Source organism: Petromyzon marinus, unplaced genomic scaffold, assembly GCF_048934315.1.
Source record: "Petromyzon marinus isolate PM22_M1 ecotype Great Lakes invasive population unplaced genomic scaffold, UKy_Petmar_22M1.pri1.0 PM_G_Scaffold_8, whole genome shotgun sequence".
In the NCBI taxonomy this organism is placed as follows: domain Eukaryota; kingdom Metazoa; phylum Chordata; class Hyperoartia; order Petromyzontiformes; family Petromyzontidae; genus Petromyzon; species Petromyzon marinus.
The window spans coordinates 1,635,189-1,659,976 of NW_027423035.1; positions in this window are offsets into that span (position 1 = coordinate 1,635,189).

The window sequence follows — 24,788 nt, forward strand, 5'->3', positions numbered from 1 at the left end:
AATAAGCCTATTTAATAAGGCTATTTAATAAGCCTAAGTTGCTGAAATAAGCCTATTTAAGGAGGCTATTTAATGAGCCTAAGTTGCTGAAATAAGCCGATTTAATAAGCCTAAGTTTCTGAACTAAGCCTATTTAAAAAGGTCTATTTAATAAGTCTAAGTTGCTTAAATAAACCTATTTAAAAATGCTATTTAATACGCCCAAGTTGCTGAAATAAACCTGATTAATAAGGCTATTTAATAAGCGTAAGTTGCTGAAATAAGCCTATTTAATCAGCGTAAGTTGCTGAAATAAGCCTATTTAATAAGCCCAAGTTGCTGAAATAAGCCTATTTAATAAGGCTATTTAATAAGCCTAAGTTGCTGAAAGAAGCCTATTTAATAAGCGTAAGTTGCTGAAATAAGGCTATTTAATAAGTCTAAGTTGCTGAAATAAGCCTATTTAATAAGCCTAAGTTGCTGAAATAAGCCTATTTAATAAGCCTAAGTTGCTGAAATAAGCCTATTTAATAGGCCTATCTAATAAGTCTAAGTTGCAGAAATAAGCATATTTCATAAGCCTATTTAATGAGCCTAAGTTGCTGAAATGTCTATTTAATAAGTCGATTTAATAAGTCAAAGTTGCTAAAATAAGCCTATTTAATAAGGCTATTTAATAAGCCTAAGTTGCTGAAATAAGACTATTTAAGGAGGCTATTTAATGAGCCTAAGTTGCTGAAATAAGCCGATTTAATAAGCCTAAGTTTCTGAACTAAGTCTATTTAAAAAGGTCTATTTAATAAGTCTAAGTTGCTTAAATAAACCTATTTAAAAATGCTATTTAATACGCCCAAGTTGCTGAAATAAACCTGATTAATAAGGCTATTTAATAAGCGTAAGTTGCTGAAATAAGCCTATTTAATCAGCGTAAGTTGCTGAAATAAGCCTATTTAATAAGCCCAAGTTGCTGAAATAAGCCTATTTAATAAGGCTATTTAATAAGCCTAAGTTGCTGAAAGAAGCCTATTTAATAAGCGTAAGTTGCTGAAATAAGGCTATTTAATAAGTCTAAGTTGCTGAAATAAGCCTATTTAATAAGCCTAAGTTGCTGAAATAAGCCTATTTAATAAGCCTAAGTTGCTGAAATAAGCCTATTTAATAGGCCTATCTAATAAGTCTAAGTTGCAGAAATAAGCATATTTCATAAGCCTATTTAATGAGCCTAAGTTGCTGAAATGTCTATTTAATAAGTCGATTTAATAAGTCAAAGTTGCTAAAATAAGCCTATTTAATAAGGCTATTTAATAAGCCTAAGTTGCTGAAATAAGACTATTTAAGGAGGCTATTTAATGAGCCTAAGTTGCTGAAATAAGCCGATTTAATAAGCCTAAGTTTCTGAACTAAGCCTATTTAAAAAGGTCTATTTAATAAGTCTAAGTTGCTTAAATAAACCTATTTAAAAATGCTATTTAATACGCCCAAGTTGCTGAAATAAACCTGATTAATAAGGCTATTTAATAAGCTTAAGTTGCTGAAATAAGCCTATTTAATAAGCCCAAGTTGCTGAAATAAGCCTATTTAATAAGGCTATTTAATAAGCCTAAGTTGCTGAAAGAAGCCTATTTAATAAGCGTAAGTTGCTGAAATAAGGCTATTTAATAAGTCTAAGTTGCTGAAATAAGCCTATTTAATAAGCCTAAGTTGCTGAAATAAGCCTATTTAATAAGCCTAAGTTGCTGAAATAAGCCTATTTAATAGGCCTATCTAATAAGTCTAAGTTGCAGAAATAAGCATATTTCATAAGCCTATTTAATGAGCCTAAGTTGCTGAAATGTCTATTTAATAAGTCGATTTAATAAGTCAAAGTTGCTAAAATAAGCCTATTTAATAAGGCTATTTAATAAGCCTAAGTTGCTGAAATAAGACTATTTAAGGAGGCTATTTAATGAGCCTAAGTTGCTGAAATAAGCCGATTTAATAAGCCTAAGTTTCTGAACTAAGCCTATTTAAAAAGGTCTATTTAATAAGTCTAAGTTGCTTAAATAAACCTATTTAAAAATGCTATTTAATACGCCCAAGTTGCTGAAATAAACCTGATTAATAAGGCTATTTAATAAGCTTAAGTTGCTGAAATAAGCCTATTTAATAAGGCTATTTAATAAGTCTAAGTTGCTGAAATAAACCTATTTAATAAGCCTAAGTTGCTAAAATAAGCCTATTTAATGAGGCTATTTAATAAGTCCATTTAATAAGCCTATTTAATACGCCTATTTAATACGCCTATTTAATAAGCCTATTTAATACGCCTATTTAATAAACCTATTTAATAAGTATTTAATGAGCCTATTTATTAAGTCCTTTTAATAAGCCTTTTTAATAAGCCTATTTAATAAGTCTATTTAATAAGCCTATATAATAGGCCTATTTAATAAGTCTAAGTTGCTGAAATCAGCCTATTTAATAAGCCTAAGTTGCTGAATAAACCAATTTAATAAGTCTAAGTTGCTGAAATAAGGCTATTTTATAAGCCTAAGATGCTGAAATGAGCCTATTTAATATGCCTAAGTTGCTGAAATAAGGCCATTCAATAAGTCTAAGTTGCTGAAATAAGCCTATTTAATAAGCCTAAGTTGCTAAAATAAGCCTATTTAATGAGGCTATTTAATAAGTCTATTTAATAAGCCTATTTAATAAGCCTATTTAATAAGCCTATTTAATAAGCCTATTTAATAAGTCTATTTAATAAGTCTATTTAATAAGCCTATTTGAAGAGTATTCAATGAGCCTATTTATTAAGCCTATTTATTGAGCCTATTTAATAAGCCTATTTATTAAGCCTATTTATTAAGCCTATTTATTGAGCCTATTTAATAAGCCTATTTATTAAGCCTATTTAATACGCCTATTTAATAAGTATATTTAATAAGCCTATTTAATAAGCCTATTTAATAAGCCTATTTAATAAGCCTATTTATTGAGCCTATTTAATAAATCTATTTACTAAGCCTATTTAATAAGCCTATTTAATAAGTATTTAATGAGCCTATTTAATCAGTCTATTTAATAAGCCTATTTAATAGGCCTATTTAATAAGTCTAAGTTGCTGAAATAAGCCTATTTAATAAGCCTAAGTTGCTGAAAAGCCTATTTCATAGGCCTAAGTTGCTAAAATAAGCCTTTTTAATAAGTCTAAGTTGCTGAAATAAGCCTATTTAATGAGCCTAAGTTGCTGAAATAAGGCTATTTAATAAGTCTAAGTTGTTGAAATAAGCCTATTTAATAAGCTTAAGTTGCTGAAATAAGGTTATTTAATAAGTCTAAGTTGCTGAAATAAGCCTATTTAATAAGTCTAAGTTGCTGAAATAAGGCTATTTAATAAGTCTAAGTTGCTGAAATAAGCCTATTTAATAAGCCTATTTAATAAGCCTAAGTTGCTGAATAAGCCTATTTAATAAGCCTAAGTTGCTGAAATAAGCCTATTTAATAAGTCTAAGTTGCTGAAATAAGGCTATTTAATAAGCCTAAGTTGCTGAAATAAGCCTATTTAATAAGCATAAGTTGCTGAAATAAGCCTATTTAATATGCCTATCTAATACGTCTAAGTTGCAGAAATAAGCATATTTCATAAGCCTATTTAATGAGCCTAAGTTGCTGAAATGTCTATTTAATAAGTCGATTTAATAAGTCAAAGTTGCTAAAATAAGCCTATTTAATAAGGCTATTTAATAAGCCTAAGTTGCTGAAATAAGCCTATTTAATAAGCCTAAGTTGCTGAAATAAGCCTATTTAATAGGCCCATCTAATAAGTCTAAGTTGCAGAAATAAGCATATTTCATAAGCCTATTTAATGAGCCTAAGTTGCTGAAATGTCTATTTAATAAGTCGATTTAATAAGTCAAAGTTGCTAAAATAAGCCTATTTAATAAGGCTATTTAATAAGCCTAAGTTGCTGAAATAAGCCTATTTAAGGAGGCTATTTAATGAGCCTAAGTTGCTGAAATAAGCCGATTTAATAAGCCTAAGTTTCTGAACAAAGCCTATTTAAAAAGGTCTATTTAATAAGTCTAAGTTGCTTAAATAAACCTATTTATAAATGCTATTTAATACGCCCAAGTTGCTGAAATAAACCTGATTAATAAGGCTATTTAATAAGCGTAAGTTGCTGAAATAAGCCTATTTAATCAGCGTAAGTTGCTGAAATAAGCCTATTTAATAAGCCCAAGTTGCTGAAATAAGCCTATTTAATAAGGCTATTTAATAAGCCTAAGTTGCTGAAAGAAGCCTATTTAATAAGCGTAAGTTGCTGAAATAAGGCTATTTAATAAGTCTAAGTTGCTGAAATAAGCCTATTTAATAAGCCTAAGTTGCTGAAATAAGCCTATTTAATAAGCCTAAGTTGCTGAAATAAGCCTATTTAATAGGCCTATCTAATAAGTCTAAGTTGCAGAAATAAGCATATTTCATAAGCCTATTTAATGAGCCTAAGTTGCTGAAATGTCTATTTAATAAGTCGATTTAATAAGTCAAAGTTGCTAAAATAAGCCTATTTAATAAGGCTATTTAATAAGCATAAGTTGCTGAAATAAGACTATTTAAGGAGGCTATTTAATGAGCCTAAGTTGCTGAAATAAGCCGATTTAATAAGCCTAAGTTTCTGAACTAAGCCTATTTAAAAGGTCTATTTAATAAGTCTAAGTTGCTTAAATAAACCTATTTAAAAATGCTATTTAATACGCCCAAGTTGCTGAAATAAACCTGATTAATAAGGCTATTTAATAAGCTTAAGTTGCTGAAATAAGCCTATTTAATAAGGCTATTTAATAAGTCTAAGTTGCTGAAATAAACCTATTTAATAAGCCTAAGTTGCTAAAATAAGCCTATTTAATGAGGCTATTTAATAAGTCCATTTAATAAGCCTATTTAATACGCCTATTTAATACGCCTATTTAATAAGCCTATTTAATACGCCTATTTAATAAACCTATTTAATAAGTATTTAATGAGCCTATTTATTAAGTCCTTTTAATAAGCCTTTTTAATAAGCCTATTTAATAAGTCTATTTAATAAGCCTATATAATAGGCCTATTTAATAAGTCTAAGTTGCTGAAATCAGCCTATTTAATAAGCCTAAGTTGCTGAATAAACCAATTTAATAAGTCTAAGTTGCTGAAATAAGGCTATTTTATAAGCCTAAGATGCTGAAATGAGCCTATTTAATATGCCTAAGTTGCTGAAATAAGGCCATTCAATAAGTCTAAGTTGCTGAAATAAGCCTATTTAATAAGCCTAAGTTGCTAAAATAAGCCTATTTAATGAGGCTATTTAATAAGTCTATTTAATAAGCCTATTTAATAGGCCTATCTAATAAGTCTAAGTTGCAGAAATAAGCATATTTCATAAGCCTATTTAATGAGCCTAAGTTGCTGAAATGTCTATTTAATAAGTCGATTTAATAAGTCAAAGTTGCTAAAATAAGCCTATTTAATAAGGCTATTTAATAAGCCTAAGTTGCTGAAATAAGACTATTTAAGGAGGCTATTTAATGAGCCTAAGTTGCTGAAATAAGCCGATTTAATAAGCCTAAGTTTCTGAACTAAGCCTATTTAAAAAGGTCTATTTAATAAGTCTAAGTTGCTTAAATAAACTTATTTAAAAATGCTATTTAATACGCCCAAGTTGCTGAAATAAACCTGATTAATAAGGCTATTTAATAAGCTTAAGTTGCTGAAATAAGCCTATTTAATAAGGCTATTTAATAAGTCTAAGTTGCTGAAATAAACCTATTTAATAAGCCTAAGTTGCTAAAATAAGCCTATTTAATGAGGCTATTTAATAAGTCCATTTAATAAGCCTATTTAATACGCCTATTTAATACGCCTATTTAATAAGCCTATTTAATACGCCTATTTAATAAACCTATTTAATAAGTATTTAATGAGCCTATTTATTAAGTCCTTTTAATAAGCCTTTTTAATAAGCCTATTTAATAAGTCTATTTAATAAGCCTATATAATAGGCCTATTTAATAAGTCTAAGTTGCTGAAATCAGCCTATTTAATAAGCCTAAGTTGCTGAATAAACCAATTTAATAAGTCTAAGTTGCTGAAATAAGGCTATTTTATAAGCCTAAGATGCTGAAATGAGCCTATTTAATATGCCTAAGTTGCTGAAATAAGGCCATTCAATAAGTCTAAGTTGCTGAAATAAGCCTATTTAATAAGCCTAAGTTGCTAAAATAAGCCTATTTAATGAGGCTATTTAATAAGTCTAATTAATAAGCCTATTTAATAAGCCTATTTAATAAGCCTATTTAATAAGCCTATTTAATAAGTCTATTTAATAAGTCTATTTAATAAGCCTATTTGAAGAGTATTCAATGAGCCTATTTATTAAGCCTATTTATTGAGCCTATTTAATAAGCCTATTTATTAAGCCTATTTATTAAGCCTATTTATTGAGCCTATTTAATAAGCCTATTTATTAAGCCTATTTAATACGCCTATTTAATAAGTATATTTAATAAGCCTATTTAATAAGCCTATTTAATAAGCCTATTTAATAAGCCTATTTATTGAGCCTATTTAATAAATCTATTTAATAAGCCTATTTAATAAGTCTATTTAATAAGTATTTAATGAGCCTATTTAATCAGTCTATTTAATAAGCCTATTTAATAGGCCTATTTAATAAGTCTAAGTTGCTGAAATAAGCCTATTTAATAAGCCTAAGTTGCTGAAAAGCCTATTTCATAGGCCTAAGTTGCTAAAATAAGCCTTTTTAATAAGTCTAAGTTGCTGAAATAAGCCTATTTAATAAGCCTAAGTTGCTGAAATAAGGCTATTTAATAAGTCTAAGTTGTTGAAATAAGCCTATTTAATAAGCTTAAGTTGCTGAAATAAGGTTATTTAATAAGTCTAAGTTGCTGAAATAAGCCTATTTAATAAGTCTAAGTTGCTGAAATAAGGCTATTTAATAAGTCTAAGTTGCTGAAATAAGCCTATTTAATAAGCCTATTTAATAAGCCTAAGTTGCTGAATAAGCCTATTTAATAAGCCTAAGTTGCTGAAATAAGCCTATTTAATAAGTCTAAGTTGCTGAAATAAGGCTATTTAATAAGCCTAAGTTGCTGAAATAAGCCTATTTAATAAGCCTAAGTTGCTGAAATAAGGTTATTTAATAAGTCTAAGTTGCTGAAATAAGCCTATTTAATAAGTCTAAGTTGCTGAAATAAGGCTATTTAATAAGTCTAAGTTGCTGAAATAAGCCTATTTAATCAGCGTAAGTTGCTGAAATAAGCCTATTTAATAAGGCTATTTAATAAGCCTAAGTTGCTGAAAGAAGCCTATTTAATAAGCGTAAGTTGCTGAAATAAGGCTATTTAATAAGTCTAAGTTGCTGAAATAAGCCTATTTAATAAGCCTAAGTTGCTGAAATAAGCCTATTTAATATGCCTATCTAATACGTCTAAGTTGCAGAAATAAGCATATTTCATAAGCCTATTTAATGAGCCTAAGTTGCTGAAATGTCTATTTCATAAGTCGATTTAATAAGTCAAAGTTGCTAAAATAAGCCTATTTAATAAGGCTATTTAATAAGCCTAAGTTGCTGAAATAAGCCTATTTAATAAGCCTAAGTTGCTGAAATAAGCCTATTTAATAGGCCTATCTAATAAGTCTAAGTTGCAGAAATAAGCATTTTTCATAAGCCTATTTAATGAGCCTAAGTTGCTGAAATGTCTATTTAATAAGTCGATTTAATAAGTCAAAGTTGCTAAAATAAGCCTATTTAATAAGGCTATTTAATAAGCCTAAGTTGCTGAAATAAGCCTATTTAAGGAGGCTATTTAATGAGCCTAAGTTGCTGAAATAAGCCGATTTAATAAGCCTAAGTTTCTGAACAAAGCCTATTTAAAAAGGTCTATTTAATAAGTCTATATTGCTTAAATAAACCTATTTAAAAATGCTATTTAATACGCCCAAGTTGCTGAAATAAACCTGATTAATAATGCTATTTAATAAGCGTAAGTTGCTGAAATAAGCCTATTTAATCAGTGTAAGTTGCTGAAATAAGCCTATTTAATAAGCCCAAGTTGCTGAAATAAGCCTATTTAATAAGGCTATTTAATAAGCCTAAGTTGCTGAAAGAAGCCTATTTAATAAGCGTAAGTTGCTGAAATAAGGCTATTTAATAAGTCTAAGTTGCTGAAATAAGCCTATTTAATAAGTCTAAGTTGCTGAAATAAGGCTATTTAATAAGTCTAAGTTGCTGAAATAAGCCTATTTAATAAGCCTATTTAATAAGCCTAAGTTGCTGAATAAGCCTATTTAATAAGCCTAAGTTGCTGAAATAAGCCTATTTAATAAGTCTAAGTTGCTGAAATAAGGCTATTTAATAAGCCTAAGTTGCTGAAATAAGCCTATTTAATAAGCCTAAGTTGCTGAAATAAGGTTATTTAATAAGTCTAAGTTGCTGAAATAAGCCTATTTAATAAGTCTAAGTTGCTGAAATAAGGCTATTTAATAAGTCTAAGTTGCTGAAATAAGCCTATTTAATCAGCGTAAGTTGCTGAAATAAGCCTATTTAATAAGGCTATTTAATAAGCCTAAGTTGCTGAAAGAAGCCTATTTAATAAGCGTAAGTTGCTGAAATAAGGCTATTTAATAAGTCTAAGTTGCTGAAATAAGCCTATTTAATAAGCCTAAGTTGCTGAAATAAGCCTATTTAATATGCCTATCTAATACGTCTAAGTTGCAGAAATAAGCATATTTCATAAGCCTATTTAATGAGCCTAAGTTGCTGAAATGTCTATTTCATAAGTCGATTTAATAAGTCAAAGTTGCTAAAATAAGCCTATTTAATAAGGCTATTTAATAAGCCTAAGTTGCTGAAATAAGCCTATTTAATAAGCCTAAGTTGCTGAAATAAGCCTATTTAATAGGCCTATCTAATAAGTCTAAGTTGCAGAAATAAGCATATTTCATAAGCCTATTTAATGAGCCTAAGTTGCTGAAATGTCTATTTAATAAGTCGATTTAATAAGTCAAAGTTGCTAAAATAAGCCTATTTAATAAGGCTATTTAATAAGCCTAAGTTGCTGAAATAAGCCTATTTAAGGAGGCTATTTAATGAGCCTAAGTTGCTGAAATAAGCCGATTTAATAAGCCTAAGTTTCTGAACAAAGCCTATTTAAAAAGGTCTATTTAATAAGCCTATATTGCTTAAATAAACCTATTTAAAAATGCTATTTAATACGCCCAAGTTGCTGAAATAAACCTGATTAATAATGCTATTTAATAAGCGTAAGTTGCTGAAATAAGCCTATTTAATCAGTGTAAGTTGCTGAAATAAGCCTATTTAATAAGCCCAAGTTGCTGAAATAAGCCTATTTAATAAGGCTATTTAATAAGCCTAAGTTGCTGAAAGAAGCCTATTTAATAAGCGTAAGTTGCTGAAATAAGGCTATTTAATAAGTCTAAGTTGCTGAAATAAGCCTATTTAATAAGCCTAAGATGCTGAAATAAGCCTATTTAATAAGCCTAAGTTGCTGAAATAAGCCTATTTAATAGGCCTATCTAATAAGTCTAAGTTGCAGAAATAAGCATATTTCATAAGCCTATTTAATGAGCCTAAGTTGCTGAAATGTCTATTTAATAAGTCGATTTAATAAGTCAAAGTTGCTAAAATAAGCCTATTTAATAAGGCTATTTAATAAGCCTAAGTTGCTGAAATAAGACTATTTAAGGAGGCTATTTAATGAGCCTAAGTTGCTGAAATAAGCCGATTTAATAAGCCTAAGTTTCTGAACTAAGCCTATTTAAAAAGGTCTATTTAATAAGTCTAAGTTGCTTAAATAAACCTATTTAAAAATGCTATTTAATACGCCCAAGTTGCTGAAATAAACCTGATTAATAAGGCTATTTAATAAGCTTAAGTTGCTGAAATAAGCCTATTTAATAAGGCTATTTAATAAGTCTAAGTTGCTGAAATAAACCTATTTAATAAGCCTAAGTTGCTAAAATAAGCCTATTTAATGAGGCTATTTAATAAGTCCATTTAATAAGCCTATTTAATACGCCTATTTAATACGCCTATTTAATAAGCCTATTTAATACGCCTATTTAATAAACCTATTTAATAAGTATTTAATGAGCCTATTTATTAAGTCCTTTTAATAAGCCTTTTTAATAAGCCTATTTAATAAGTCTATTTAATAAGCCTATATAATAGGCCTATTTAATAAGTCTAAGTTGCTGAAATCAGCCTATTTAATAAGCCTAAGTTGCTGAATAAACCAATTTAATAAGTCTAAGTTGCTGAAATAAGGCTATTTTATAAGCCTAAGATGCTGAAATGAGCCTATTTAATATGCCTAAGTTGCTGAAATAAGGCCATTCAATAAGTCTAAGTTGCTGAAATAAGCCTATTTAATAAGCCTAAGTTGCTAAAATAAGCCTATTTAATGAGGCTATTTAATAAGTCTATTTAATAAGCCTATTTAATAAGCCTATTTAATAAGCCTATTTAATAAGCCTATTTAATAAGTCTATTTAATAAGTCTATTTAATAAGCCTATTTGAAGAGTATTCAATGAGCCTATTTATTAAGCCTATTTATTGAGCCTATTTAATAAGCCTATTTATTAAGCCTATTTATTAAGCCTATTTATTGAGCCTATTTAATAAGCCTATTTATTAAGCCTATTTAATACGCCTATTTAATAAGTATATTTAATAAGCCTATTTAATAAGCCTATTTAATAAGCCTATTTAATAAGCCTATTTATTGAGCCTATTTAATAAATCTATTTAATAAGCCTATTTAATAAGCCTATTTAATAAGTATTTAATGAGCCTATTTAATCAGTCTATTTAATAAGCCTATTTAATAGGCCTATTTAATAAGTCTAAGTTGCTGAAATAAGCCTATTTAATAAGCCTAAGTTGCTGAAAAGCCTATTTCATAGGCCTAAGTTGCTAAAATAAGCCTTTTTAATAAGTCTAAGTTGCTGAAATAAGCCTATTTAATAAGCCTAAGTTGCTGAAATAAGGCTATTTAATAAGTCTAAGTTGTTGAAATAAGCCTATTTAATAAGCTTAAGTTGCTGAAATAAGGCTATTTAATAAGCCTAAGTTGCTGAAATAAGCCTATTTAATAGGCCTATCTAATAAGTCTAAGTTGCAGAAATAAGCATATTTCATAAGCCTATTTAATGAGCCTAAGTTGCTGAAATGTCTATTTAATAAGTCGATTTAATAAGTCAAAGTTGCTAAAATAAACCTATTTAATAAGGCTATTTAATAAGCCTAAGTTGCTGAAATAAGCCGATTTAATAAGCCTAAGTTTCTGAACTAAGCCTATTTAAAAAGGTCTATTTAATAAGTCTAAGTTGCTGAAATAAACCTATTTAAAAATGCTATTTAATACGCCCAAGTTGCTGAAATAAACCTGATTAATAAGGCTATTTAATAAGCGTAAGTTGCTGAAATAAGCCTATTTAATAAGCCTAAGTTGCTGAAATAAGGCTATTTAATAAGGCTATTTAATAAGTCTAAGTTGCTTAAATAAATCTATTTAATAAGCCTAAGTTGCTAAAATAAGCCTATTTAATGAGGCTATTTAATAAGTCCATTTAATAAGCCTATTTAATACGCCTATTTAATACGCCTATTTAATAAGCCTATTTAATACGCCTATTTAATAAACCTATTTAATAAGTATTTAATGAGCCTATTTATTAAGTCTATTTAATAAGCCTTTTTAATAAGCCTATTTAATAAGTCTATTTAATAAGCCTATATAATAGGCCTATTTAATAAGTCGAAGTTGCTGAAATAAGCCTATTTAATAAGCCTAAGTTGCTGAATAAACCAATTTAATAAGTCTAAGTTGCTGAAATAAGGCTATTTAATAAGCCTAAGTTGCTGAAATGAGCCTATTTAATATGCCTAAGTTGCTGAAATAAGGCTATTTAATAAGTCTAAGTTGCTGAAATAAGCCTATTTAATAAGCCTAAGTTGCTAAAATAAGCCTATTTAATGAGGCTATTTAATAAGTCTATTTAATAAGCCTATTTAATAAGCCTATTTAATAAGCCTATTTAATAAGCCTATTTAATAAGTCTATTTAATAAGTCTATTTAATAAGCCTATTTGAAGAGTATTCAATGAACCTATTTATTAAGCCTATTTATTGAGCCTATTTAATAAGCCTATTTATTAAGCCTATTTATTAAGCCTATTTATTCAGCCTATTTAATAAGCCTATTTATTAAGTCTATTTAATACGCCTATTTAATAAGTATATTTAATAAGCCTATTTAATAAGCCTATTTAATAAGCCTATTTAATAAGCATATTTATTGAGCCTATTTAATAAGTCTATTTAATAAGCCTATTTAATAACCCTATTTAATAAGTGTTTAATGAGCCTATTTAATCAGTCTATTTAATAAGCCTATTTAATAGGCCTATTTAATAAGTCTAAGTTGCTGAAATAAGCCTATTTAATAAGCCTAAGTTGCTGAAAAGCCTATTTCATAGGCCTAAGTTGCTGAAATAAGCCTTTTTAATAAGTCTAAGTTGCTGAAATAAGCCTATTTAATAAGCCTAAGTTGCTAAAATAAGCCTATTTAATGAGGCTGTTTAATAAGTCTATTTAATAAGCCTACTTAATAAGCCTATTTAATGAGCCTATTTAAAAAGCCTATTTAATAAGTCTATTTAATAAGTCTATTTAATACGCCTATTTAATAAGTATTTAACGAGCCTATTTAATAAGCCTATTTATTGAGCCTATTTAATAAGCCTATTTAATAAGCCTATTTAATAAGCCTATTAATTAAGCCTATTTAATGAGCCTATTTAATAAGCCTATTTATTGAACCTATTTAATAAGTCTATTTAATAAGCCTGTTTAATAAGCCTATTTAATAAGTATTTAATGAGCCTATTTAATAAGCCCAAGTTGCTGAATAAGCCGATTTAATAAGCCTAAGTTGCTGAAATAAGCCTATTTAATAAGCCTATTTAATAAGCCTAAGTTGCTGAATAAGCCTATTTAATAAGCCTAAGTTGCTGAAATAAGCCTATTTAATAAGTCTAAGTTGCTGAAATAAGGCTATTTAATAAGCCTAAGTTGCTGAAATAAGCCTATTTAATAAGCCTAAGTTGCTGAAATAAGGCTATTTAATAAGTCTAAGTTGCTGAAATAAGCCTATTTAATAAGTCTAAGTTTCTGAAATAAGCCTATTTAATAAGTCTAAGTTGCTGAAATAAGGCTATTTAATAAATCTAAGTTGCTGAAATAAGCCTATTTAATCAGCGTAAGTTGCTGAAATAAGCCTATTTAATAAGCCTAAGTTGCTGAAATAAGCCTATTTAATAGGCCTATCTAATAAGTCTAAGTTGCAGAAATAAGCATATTTCATAAGCCTATTTAATGAGCCTAAGTTGCTGAAATGTCTATTTAATAAGTCGATTTAATAAGACAAAGTTGCTAAAATAAGCCTATTTAATAAGGCTATTTAATAAACCTAAGTTGCTGAAATAAGCCTATTTAATGAGGCTATTTAATGAGCCTAAGTTGCTGAAATAAGCCGATTTAATAAGCCTATTTAATAAGCCTATTTAATAAGCCTATTTAATAAGTCTATTTAATAAGCCTATTTAATAAGCCTATTTAATAAGCCTATTTAATAAGTCTATTTAATAAGTCTATTTAATAAGCCTATTTGAAGAGTATTCAATGAGCCTATTTATTAAGCCTATTTATTGAGCCTATTTAATAAGCCTATTTATTAAGCCTATTTATTAAGCCTATTTATTGAGCTTATTTAATAAGCCTATTTATTAAGCCTATTTAATACGCCTCTTTAATAAGTATATTTAATAAGCCTATTTAATAAGCCTATTTAATAAGCCTATTTAATAAGCCTATTTATTGAGCCTATTTAATAAGTCTATTTAATAAGCCTATTTAATAAGCCTATTTAATAAGTATTTAATGCGCCTATTTAATCAGTCTATTTAATAAGCCTATTTAATAGGCCTATTTAATAAGCCTAAGTTGCTGAAAAGCCTATTTCATAGGCCTAAGTTGCTGAAATAAGCCTTTTTAATAAGTCTAAGTTGCTGAAATAAGCCTATTTAATAAGCCTAAGTTGCTAAAATAAGCCTATTTAATGAGGCTGTTTAATAAGTCTATTTAATAAGCCTACTTAATAAGCCTATTTAATGAGCCTATTTAAACAGCCTATTTAATAAGTCTGTTTAATAAGTCTATTTAATACGCCTATTTAATAAGTATTTAACGAGCCTATTTAATAAGCCTATTTATTGGGCCTATTTAATAAGCCTATTTAATAAGCCTATTTAATAAGCCTATTAATTAAGCTTATTTAATGAGCCTATTTAATAAGCCAATTTATTGAGCCTATTTAATTATACTATTTAATAAGCTATGTAATGAGTCTATTTTATAAGCCTATTTAATACGCCTATTTAATAAGTATTTAATGAGCCTATTTAATAAGCCTACGTTGCTGAATAAGCCTATTTAATAAGCCTAAGTTGCTGAAATAAGCCTATTTAATAAGCCTATTTAATAAGCCTAAGTTGCTGAATAAGCCTATTTAATAAGCCTAAGTTGCTGAAATAAGCCTATTTAATAAGTCTAAGTTGCTGAAATAAGGCTATTTAATAAGCCTAAGTTGCTCAAATAAGCCTATTTAATAAGCCTAAGTTGCTGAAATAAGGCTATTTAATAAGTCTAAGTTGCTGAAATAAGCCTATTTAATAAGTCTAAGATGCTGAAATAAGCCTATTTAATAAGTCTAAGTTGCTGAAATAAGGCTATTTAATAAGTATAAGTTACTGAAATAAGCCTATTTAATCAGCGAAGTTGCTGAAATAAGCCTATTTAATAAGCCCAAGTTGCTGAAATAAGCCTATTTAATAAGGCTATTTAATAAGCCTAAGTTGCTGAAAGAAGCCTATTTAATAAGCGTAAGTTGCTGAAATAAGGCTATTTAATAAGTCTAAGTTGCTGAAATAAGCCTATTTAATAGGCCTATCTAATAAGTCTAAGTTGCAGAAATAAGCATATTTCATAAGCCTATTTAATGAGCCTAAGTTGCTGAAATGTCTATTTAATGAGTCGATTTAATAAGTCAAAGTTGCTAAAATAAGCCTATTTAATAAGGCTATTTAATAAGCCTAAGTTGCTGAAATAAGCGTATTTAAGTAGGCTATTTAATGAGCCTAAGTTGCTGAAATAAGCCGATTTAATAAGCCTAAGTTTCTGAACTAAGCCTATTTAAAAAGGTCTATTTAATAAGTCTAAGTTGCTGAAATAAACCTATTTAAAAATGCGATTTAATACGCCCAAGTTGCTGAAATAAACCTGATTAATAAGGCTATTTAATAAGCGTAAGTTGCTGAAATAAGCCTATTTAATCAGCGTAAGTTGCTGAAATAAGCCTATTTAATAAGCCCAAGTTGCTGAAATAAGCCTATTTAATAAGGCTATTTAATAAGCCTAAGTTGCTGAAAGAAGCCTATTTAATAAGCGTAAGTTGCTAAAATAAGGCTATTTAATAAGTTTAAGTTGCTGAAATAAGCCTATTTAATAAGCCTAAGTTGCTGAAATAAGCCTATTTAATATGCCTAAGTTGCTGAAATAAGCCTATTTAATAGGCCTATCTAATAAGTCTAAGTTGCAGAAATAAGCATATTTCATAAGCCTATTTAATGAGCCTAAGTTGCTGAAATGTCTATTTAATAAGTCGATTTAATAAGTCAAAGTTGCTAAAATAAGCCTATTTAATAAGGCTATTTAATAAGGCTAAGTTTCTGAAATAAGCCTATTTAATGAGGCTATTTAATGAGCCTAAGTTGCTGAAATAAGCCGATTTAATAAGCCTAAGTTTCTGAACTAAGCCTATTTAAAAAGGTCTATTTAATAAGTCTAAGTTGCTGAAATAAACCTATTTAAAAATGCTATTTAATAAGCCTAAGTTGCTGAAATAAATCTATTTAAAAATGCTATTTAATACACCCAAGTTGCTGAAATAAACCTGATTAATAAGGCTATTTAATAAGCGTAAGTTGCTGAAATAAGCCTATTTAATAAGCCTAAGTTGCTGAAATAAGCCTATTTAATAAGGCTATTTAATAAGTCTAAGTTGCTGAAATAAACCTATTTAATAAGCCTAAGTTGCTAAAATAAGCCTATTTAATGAGGCTATTTAATAAGTCCATTTAATAAGCCTATTTAATAAGCCTATTTAATACGCCTATTTAATAAGCCTATTTAATATGCCTATTTAATAAACCTATTTAATAAGTATTTAATGAGCCTATTTATTAAGTCTATTTAATAAGCCTTTTTAATAAGCCTATTTAATAAGTCTATTTAATAAGCCTATATAATAGGCCTATTTAATAAGTCTAAGTTGCTGAAATAAGCCCATTTAATAAGCCTAAGTTACTAAAATAAGCCTATTTAATGAGGCTATTTAATAAGTCTATTTAATAAGCCTATTTAATAAGCCTATTTAATAAGCCTATTTAATAAGCCTATTTAATAAGTCTATTTAATAAGTCTATTTAATAAGCCTATTTAAAAAGTATTCAATGAGCCTATTTATTAAGCCTATTTATTGAGCCTATTTAATAAGCCTATTTATTAAGCCTATTTATTAAGCCTATTTATTGAGCCTATTTAATAAGCCTATTTATTAAGCCTATTTAATACGCCTATTTAATAAGTCTATTTAATAAGCCTATTTAATAAGCCTATTTAATAAGCCTATTTAATAAGCCTATTTAATGAGCCTATTTAATCAGTCTATTTAATAAGCCTATTTAATAGGTCTATTTAATAAGTCTAAGTTGCTGAAATAAGCCTATTTAATAAGCCTAAGTTGCTAAAATAAGCCTATTTAATGAGCCTATTTAAAAAGCCTATTTAATAAGTCTATTTAATAAGTCTATTTAATACGCCTATTTAATAAGTATTTAACAAGCCTATTTAATAAGCCTATTTATTGAGCCTATTTAATAAGCCTATTTAATAAGCCTATTTAATAAGCCTATTAATTAAGCCTATTTAATGAGCCTATTTAATAATCCTATTTATTGAACCTATTTAATAAGTCTATTTAATAAGCCTGTTTAATAAGCCTATTTAATAAGTATTTAATGAGCCTATTTAATAAGCCCAAGTTGCTGAATAAGCCTATTTAATAAGCCTAAGTTGCTGAAATAAGCATATTTAATAAGCCTATTTAATAAGCCTAAGTTGCTGAATAAGCCTATTTAATGAGCCTGAGTTGCTGAAAAAAGCCTATTTAATAAGTCTAAATTGCTTAAATAAGCCTATTTAATAAGCCTAAGTTGCTGAAATAAGCCTATTTAATAAGCCTAAGTTGCTGAAATAAGGCTATTTAATAAGTCTAAGTTGCTGAAATAAGCCTATTTAATAAGTCTAAGTTGCTGAAATAAGCCTATTTAATAAGTCTAAGTTGCTGAAATAAGGCTATTTAATAAATCTAAGTTGCTGAAATAAGCCTATTTAATCAGCGTAAGTTGCTAAAATAAGCCTATTTAATAAGCCCAAGTTGCTGAAATAAACCTGATTAATAAGGCAATTTAATAAGTCTAAGTTGCTGAAATAGGCCTATTTAATAAGCCTAAGTTGCTGAAATAAGCCTATTTAATAAGCCTAAGTTGCTGAAATAACCCTATTTAATAGGCCTATCTAATATGTCTAAGTTGCAGAAATAAGCATATTTCATAAGCCTATTTAATGAGCCTAAGTTGCTGAAATGTCTATTTAATAATTCGATTTAATAAGTCAAAGTTGCTAAAATAAGCCTATTTAATAAGGCTATTTAATAAACCTAAGTTGCTGAAATAAGCCGATTTAATAAGCCTAAGTTTCTGAACTAAGCCTATTTAAAAAGGTCTATTTAATAAGTCTAAGTTGCTGAAATAAACCTATTTAAAAATGCTATTTAATACGCCCAAGTTGCTGAAATAAACCTGATTAATAAGGCTATTTAATAAGCGTAAGTTGCTGAAATAAGCCTATTTAATAAGCTTAAGTTGCTGAAATAAGCCTATTTAATAAGGCTATTTAATAAGTCTAAGTTGCTGAAATAAACCTATTTAATGAGCCTAAGTTGCTAAAATAAGCCTATTTAATGAGGCTATTTAATAAGTCCATTTAATAAGCCTATTTAATACGCCTATTTAATACGCGTATTTAATAAGCCTATTTAATACGCCTATTTAATAAACCTATTTAATAAGTATTTAATGAGCCTATTTATTAAGTCTATTTAATAAGCCTTTTAATAAGCCTATTTAATAAGTCTATTTAATAAGCCTATATAATAGGCCTATTTAATAAGTCTAAGTTGCTGAAATAAGCCTATTTAATAAGCCTAAGTTGCTGAATAAACCAATTTAATAAGTCTAAGTTGCTGAAATAAGGCTATTTAATAAGCCTAAGTTGCTGAAATGAGCCTATTTAATAAGCCTAAGTTGCTTAAATAAGGCTATTCAATAAGTCTAAGTTGCTGAAATAAGCCTATTTAATAAGCCTAAGTTGCTAAACTAAGCCTATTTAATGAGGCTATTTAATAAGTCTATTTAATAAGCCTATTTAATAAGCCTATTTAATAAGCCTATTTAATAAGCCTATTTATTAAGCCTATTTATTGAGCCTATTTAATAAGCCTATTTATTAAGCCTATTTAATACGCCTATTTAATAAGTCTATTTAATAAGCCTATTTAATAAGCCTATTTAATAAGCCTATTTAATAAGCCTATTTAATGAGCCTATTTAATCAGTCTATTTAATAAGCCTATTTAATAGGCCTATTTAATAAGTCTAAGTTGCTGAAATAAGCCTATTTAATCAGAATCAGAATCAGAATCAGAATCAGAAAGGGTTTTATTCGCCATGTAAGTTCACACCGACACGGAATTTACTTTGGCAGGATGGTGCATACATTCAACATATAGGAATCTAAAATCTTAAATAAGTTTTAATCAAGTCTTACTATAATAAGGGTTAAAAGTCTAACACTAAGGGGCTGAAGTATATAAAATTAAATAAATATCGAATATAAAATAGCTTTAAGATATAATTTAAAAATACAAATAGGGAAACATAGTTAATATCAGCAACGTGTCGTTATGTAGATCAAATGTTAAAAACAGTGTTAGCCCTTGGCCTTGTTTAACAGGCCAGCAGCAGATGGGAAGAAACTGTTTTTATGGCGTGAGGTTTTGGTCCTGATGGACCGAAGCCTTCTGCCGGAGGGGAGTAGCTGAAACAGAGAGTGTCCAGGGTGGGAGAAATCGGCCATAATCTTCCTCGCTCGCCTCATAGACCTTGTCGTGTGCAGGTCCTCGAGGGTCGGTAGATTGCAGGCAATTACCTTCTCAGCAGTGTGGATGATACGCTGCAGTCTGCTCTTGTCCTTGGCAGTGGCAGCAGTGTACCAGACGGTTATGGAGGAGGTGAGGATGGATTCAATGATCGCTGTATAGAATTGCACCATCATTGTCTTTGGCAGGTTGAATTTCTTCAGCTGCCGTAGAAAGTACATCCTCTGTTGAGCTTAAGCCTAAGTTGCTAAAATAAGCCTATTTAATGAGGCTGTTTAATAAGTCTATTTAATAAGCCTACTTAATAAGCCTATTTAATGAGCCTATTTAAAAAGCCTATTTAATAAGTCTATTTAATAAGTCAATTTAATACGCCTATTTAATACGTATTTAACGAGCCTATTTAATAAGCCTATTTATTGTGCCTATTTAATAAGCCTATTTAATAAGCCTATTTAATAAGCCTATTAATTAAGCCTATTTAATGAGCCTATTTAATAAGCCTATTTATTGAACCTATTTAATAAGTCTATTTAATAAGCCTGTTTTATAAGCCTATTTAATAAGTATTTAATGAGCCTATTTAATAAGCCCAAGTTGCTGAATAAGCCTATTTAATAAGCCTAAGTTGCTGAAATAAGCCTATTTAATAAGCCTATTTAATAAGCCTAAGTTGCTGAATAAGCCTATTTAATAAGCCTAAGTTGCTGAAATAAGCCTATTTAATAAGTCTAAGTTGCTGAAATAAGGCTATTTAATAAGCCTAAGTTGCTGAAATAAGCCTATTTAATAAGCCTAAGTTGCTGAAATAAGGCTATTTAATAAGTCTAAGTTGCTGAAATAAGCCTATTTAATAAGTCTAAGTTGCTGAAATAAGGCTATTTAATAAATCTAAGTTGCTGAAATAAGCCTATTTAATCAGCGTAAGTTGCTGAAATAAGCCTATTTAATAAGCCCAAGTTGCTGAAATAAGCCTATTTAATAAGGCTATTTAATAAGCCTAAGTTGCTGAAAGAAGCCTATTAAATAAGCGTAAGTTGCTGAAATAAGGCTATTTAATAAGTCTAAGTTGCTGAAATAAGCCTATTTAATAAGCCTAAGTTGCTGAAATAAGCCTATTTAATAAGCCTAAGTTGCTGAAATAAGCCTATTTAATAGGCCTATCTAATAAGTCTAAGTTGCAGAAATAAGCATATTTCATAAGCCTATTTAATGAGCCTAAGTTGCTGAAATGTCTATTTAATAAGTCGATTTAATAAGTCAAAGTTGCTAAAAGAAGCCTATTTAATAAGGCTATTTAATAAACCTAAGTTGCTGAAATAAGGCTATTTAATGAGGCTATTTAATGAGCCTAAGTTGCTGAAATAAGCCGATTTAATAAGCCTAAGTTTCTGAACTAAGCCTATTTAAAAAGGTATATTTAATAAGTCTAAGTTGCTGAAATAAACCTATTTAAAAATGCTATTTAATACGCCCAAGTTGCTGAAATAAACCTGATTAATAAGGCTATTTAATAAGCGTAAGTTGGTGAAATAAGCCTATTTAATAAGCCTAAGTTGCTGAAATAAGCCTATTTAATAAGGCTATTTAATAAGTCTAAGTTGCTGAAATAAACCTATTTAATAAGCCTACGTTGCTAAAATAAGCCTATTTAATGAGGCTATTTAATAAGTCCATTTAATAAGCCTATTTAATAAGCCTATTTAATACGCCTATTTAAAAAGCCTATTTAATACGCCTATTTAATAAACCTATTTAATAAGTATTTAATGAGCCTATTTATTAAGTCTATTTAATAAGCCTTTTTAATAAGCCTATTTATTAAGCCTATTTATTAAGCCTATTTATTGAGCCTATTTAATAAGCCTATTTATTAAGCCTATTTAATACGCCTATTTAATAAGTCTATTTAATAAATCTATTTAATAAGCCTATTTAATAGGCCTATTTAATAAGTCTAAGTTGCTGAAATAAGCCTATTTAATACGCCTAAGTTGCTAAAATAAGCCTATTTAATGAAGCTGTTTAATAAGTCTATTTAATAAGCCTACTTAATAAGCCTATTTAATGAGCCTATTTAAAAAGCCTATTTAATAAGTCTATTTAATAAGTCTATTTAATATGCCTATTTAATAAGTATTTAACGAGCCTATTTAATAAGCCTATTTATTGTGCCTATTTAATAAGCCTATTTAATAAGCCTATTTAATAAGCCTATTAATTAAGCCTATTTAATGAGCCTATTTATTAAGCCTATTTATTGAACCTATTTAATAAGTCTATTTAATAAGCCTGTTTAATAAGCCTATTTAATAAGTATTTAATGAGCCTATTTAATAAGCCCAAGTTGCTGAATAAGCCTATTTAATAAGCCTAAGTTGCTGAAATAAGGCTATTTAATAAGCCTATTTAATAAGCCTAAGTTGCTGAATAAGCCTATTTAATAAGCCTAAGTTGCTGAAATAAGCCTATTTAATAAGTCTAAGTTGCTGAAATAAGGCTATTTAATAAGCCTAAGTTGCTGAAATAAGCCTATTTAATAAGCCTAAGTTGCTGAAATAAGGCTATTTAATAAGTCTAAGTTGCTGAAATAAGCCTATTTAATAAGTCTAAGTTGCTGAAATAAGCCTATTTAATAAGTATAAGTTGCTGAAATAAGGCTATTTAATAAATCTAAGTTGCTGAAATAAGCCTATTTAATCAGCGTAAGTTGCTGAAATAAGCCTATTTAATAAGCCCAAGTTGCTGAAATAAACCTGATTAATAAGGCAATTTAATAAGTCTAAGTTGCTGAAAGAAGCCTATTTAATAAGCGTAAGTTGCTGAAATAAGGCTATTTAATAAGTCTAAGTTGCTGAAATAAGCCTATTTAATAAGCCTAAGTTGCTGAAATAAGGCTATTCAATAAGTCTAAGTTGCTGAAATAAGCCTATTTAATAAGCCTAAGTTGCTAAAATAAGCCTATTTAATGAGGCTATTTAATAAGTCTATTTAATAAGCCTATTTAATAAGCCTATTTAATAAGCCTATTTAATAAGTCTATTTAATAAGTCTATTTAATAAGCCTATTTAATAAGCCTATTTATTAAGCCTATTTAATACGCCTATTTAATAAGTCTATTTAATAAGCCTATTTAATAAGCCTATTTAATAAGCCTATTTAATAAGCCTATTTAATGAGCCTATTTAATCAGTCTATTTAATAAGCCTATTTAATAGGCCTATTTAATAAGTCTAAGTTGCTGAAATAAGCCTATTTAATACGCCTAAGTTGCTAAAATAAGCCTATTTAATGAAGCTGTTTAATAAGTCTATTTAATAAGCCTACTTAATAAGCCTATTTAATGAGCCTATTTAAAAAGCCTATTTAATAAGTCTATTTAATAAGTCTATTTAATATGCCTATTTAATAAGTATTTAACGAGCCTATTTAATAAGCCTATTTATTGAGCGTATTTAATAAGCCTATTTAATAAGCCTATTTAATAAGCCTATTAATTAAGCCTATTTAATGAGCCTATTTAATAAGCCTATTTATTGAACCTATTTAATAAGTCTATTTAATAAGCCTGTTTAATAAGCCTATTTAATAAGTATTTAATGAGCCTATTTAATAAGACCAAGTTGCTGAATAAGCCTATTTAATAAGCCTAAGTTGCTGAAATAAGGCTATTTAATAAGCCTATTTAATAAGCCTAAGTTGCTGAATAAGCCTATTTAATAAGCCTAAGTTGCTGAAATAAGCCTATTTAATAAGTCTAAGTTGCTGAAATAAGGCTATTTAATAAGCCTAAGTTGCTGAAATAAGCCTATTTAATAAGCCTAAGTTGCTGAAATAAGGCTATTTAATAAGTCTAAGTTGCTGAAATAAGCCTATTTAATAAGTCTACGTTGCTGAAATAAGCCTATTTAATAAGTCTCAGTTGCTGAAATAAGGCTATTTAATAAATCTAAGTTGCTGAAATAAGCCTATTTAATCAGCGTAAGTTGCTGAAATAAGCCTATTTAATAAGCCCAAGTTGCTGAAATAAACCTGATTAATAAGGCAATTTAATAAGTCTAAGTTGCTGAAAGAAGCCTATTTAATAAGCGTAAGTTGCTGAAATAAGGCTATTTAATAAGTCTAAGTTGCTGAAATAAGCCTATTTAATAAGCCTAAGTTGCTGAAATAAGGCTATTCAATAAGTCTAAGTTGCTGAAATAAGCCTATTTAATAAGCCTAAGTTGCTAAAATAAGCCTATTTAATGAGGCTATTTAATAAGTCTATTTAATAAGCCTATTTAATAAGCCTATTTAATAAGCCTATTTAATAAGTCTATTTAATAAGTCTATTTAATAAGCCTATTTAAAGAGTATTCAATGAGCCTATTTATTAAGCCTATTTATTGAGCCTATTTAATAAGCCTATTTATTAAGCCTATTTATTAAGCCTATTTATTGAGCCTATTTAATAAGCCTATTTATTAAGCCTATTTAATACACCTATTTAATAAGTCTATTTAATAAGCCTATTTAATAAGCCTATTTAATAAGCCTATTTAATAAGCCTATTTAATGAGCCTATTTAATCAGTCTATTTAATAAGCCTATTTAATAGGCCTATTTAATAAGTCTAAGTTGCTGAAATAAGCCTATTTAATACGCCTAAGTTGCTAAAATAAGCCTATTTAATGAAGCTGTTTAATAAGTCTATTTAATAAGCCTACTTAATAAGCCTATTTAATGAGCCTATTTAAAAAGCCTATTTAATAAGTCTATTTAATAAGTCTATTTAATATGCCTATTTAATAAGTATTTAACGAGCCTATTTAATAAGCCTATTTATTGAGCGTATTTAATAAGCCTATTTAATAAGCCTGTTTAATAAGCCTATTTAATAAGTATTTAATGAGCCTATTTAATAAGACCAAGTTGCTGAATAAGCCTATTTAATAAGCCTAAGTTGCTGAAATAAGGCTATTTAATAAGCCTAAGTTGCTGAATAAGCCTATTTAATAAGCCTAAGTTGCTGAAATAAGCCTATTTAATAAGTCTAAGTTGCTGAAATAAGGCTATTTAATAAGCCTAAGTTGCTGAAATAAGCCTATTTAATAAGCCTAAGTTGCTGAAATAAGGCTATTTAATAAGTCTAAGTTGCTGAAATAAGCCTATTTAATAAGTCTAAGTTGCTGAAATAAGCCTATTTAATAAGTATAAGTTGCTGAAATAAGGCTATTTAATAAATCTAAGTTGCTGAAATAAGCCTATTTAATCAGCGTAAGTTGCTGAAATAAGCCTATTTAATAAGCCCAAGTTGCTGAAATAAACCTGATTAATAAGGCAATTTAATAAGTCTAAGTTGCTGAAAGAAGCCTATTTAATAAGCGTAAGTTGCTGAAATAAGGCTATTTAATAAGTCTAAGTTGCTG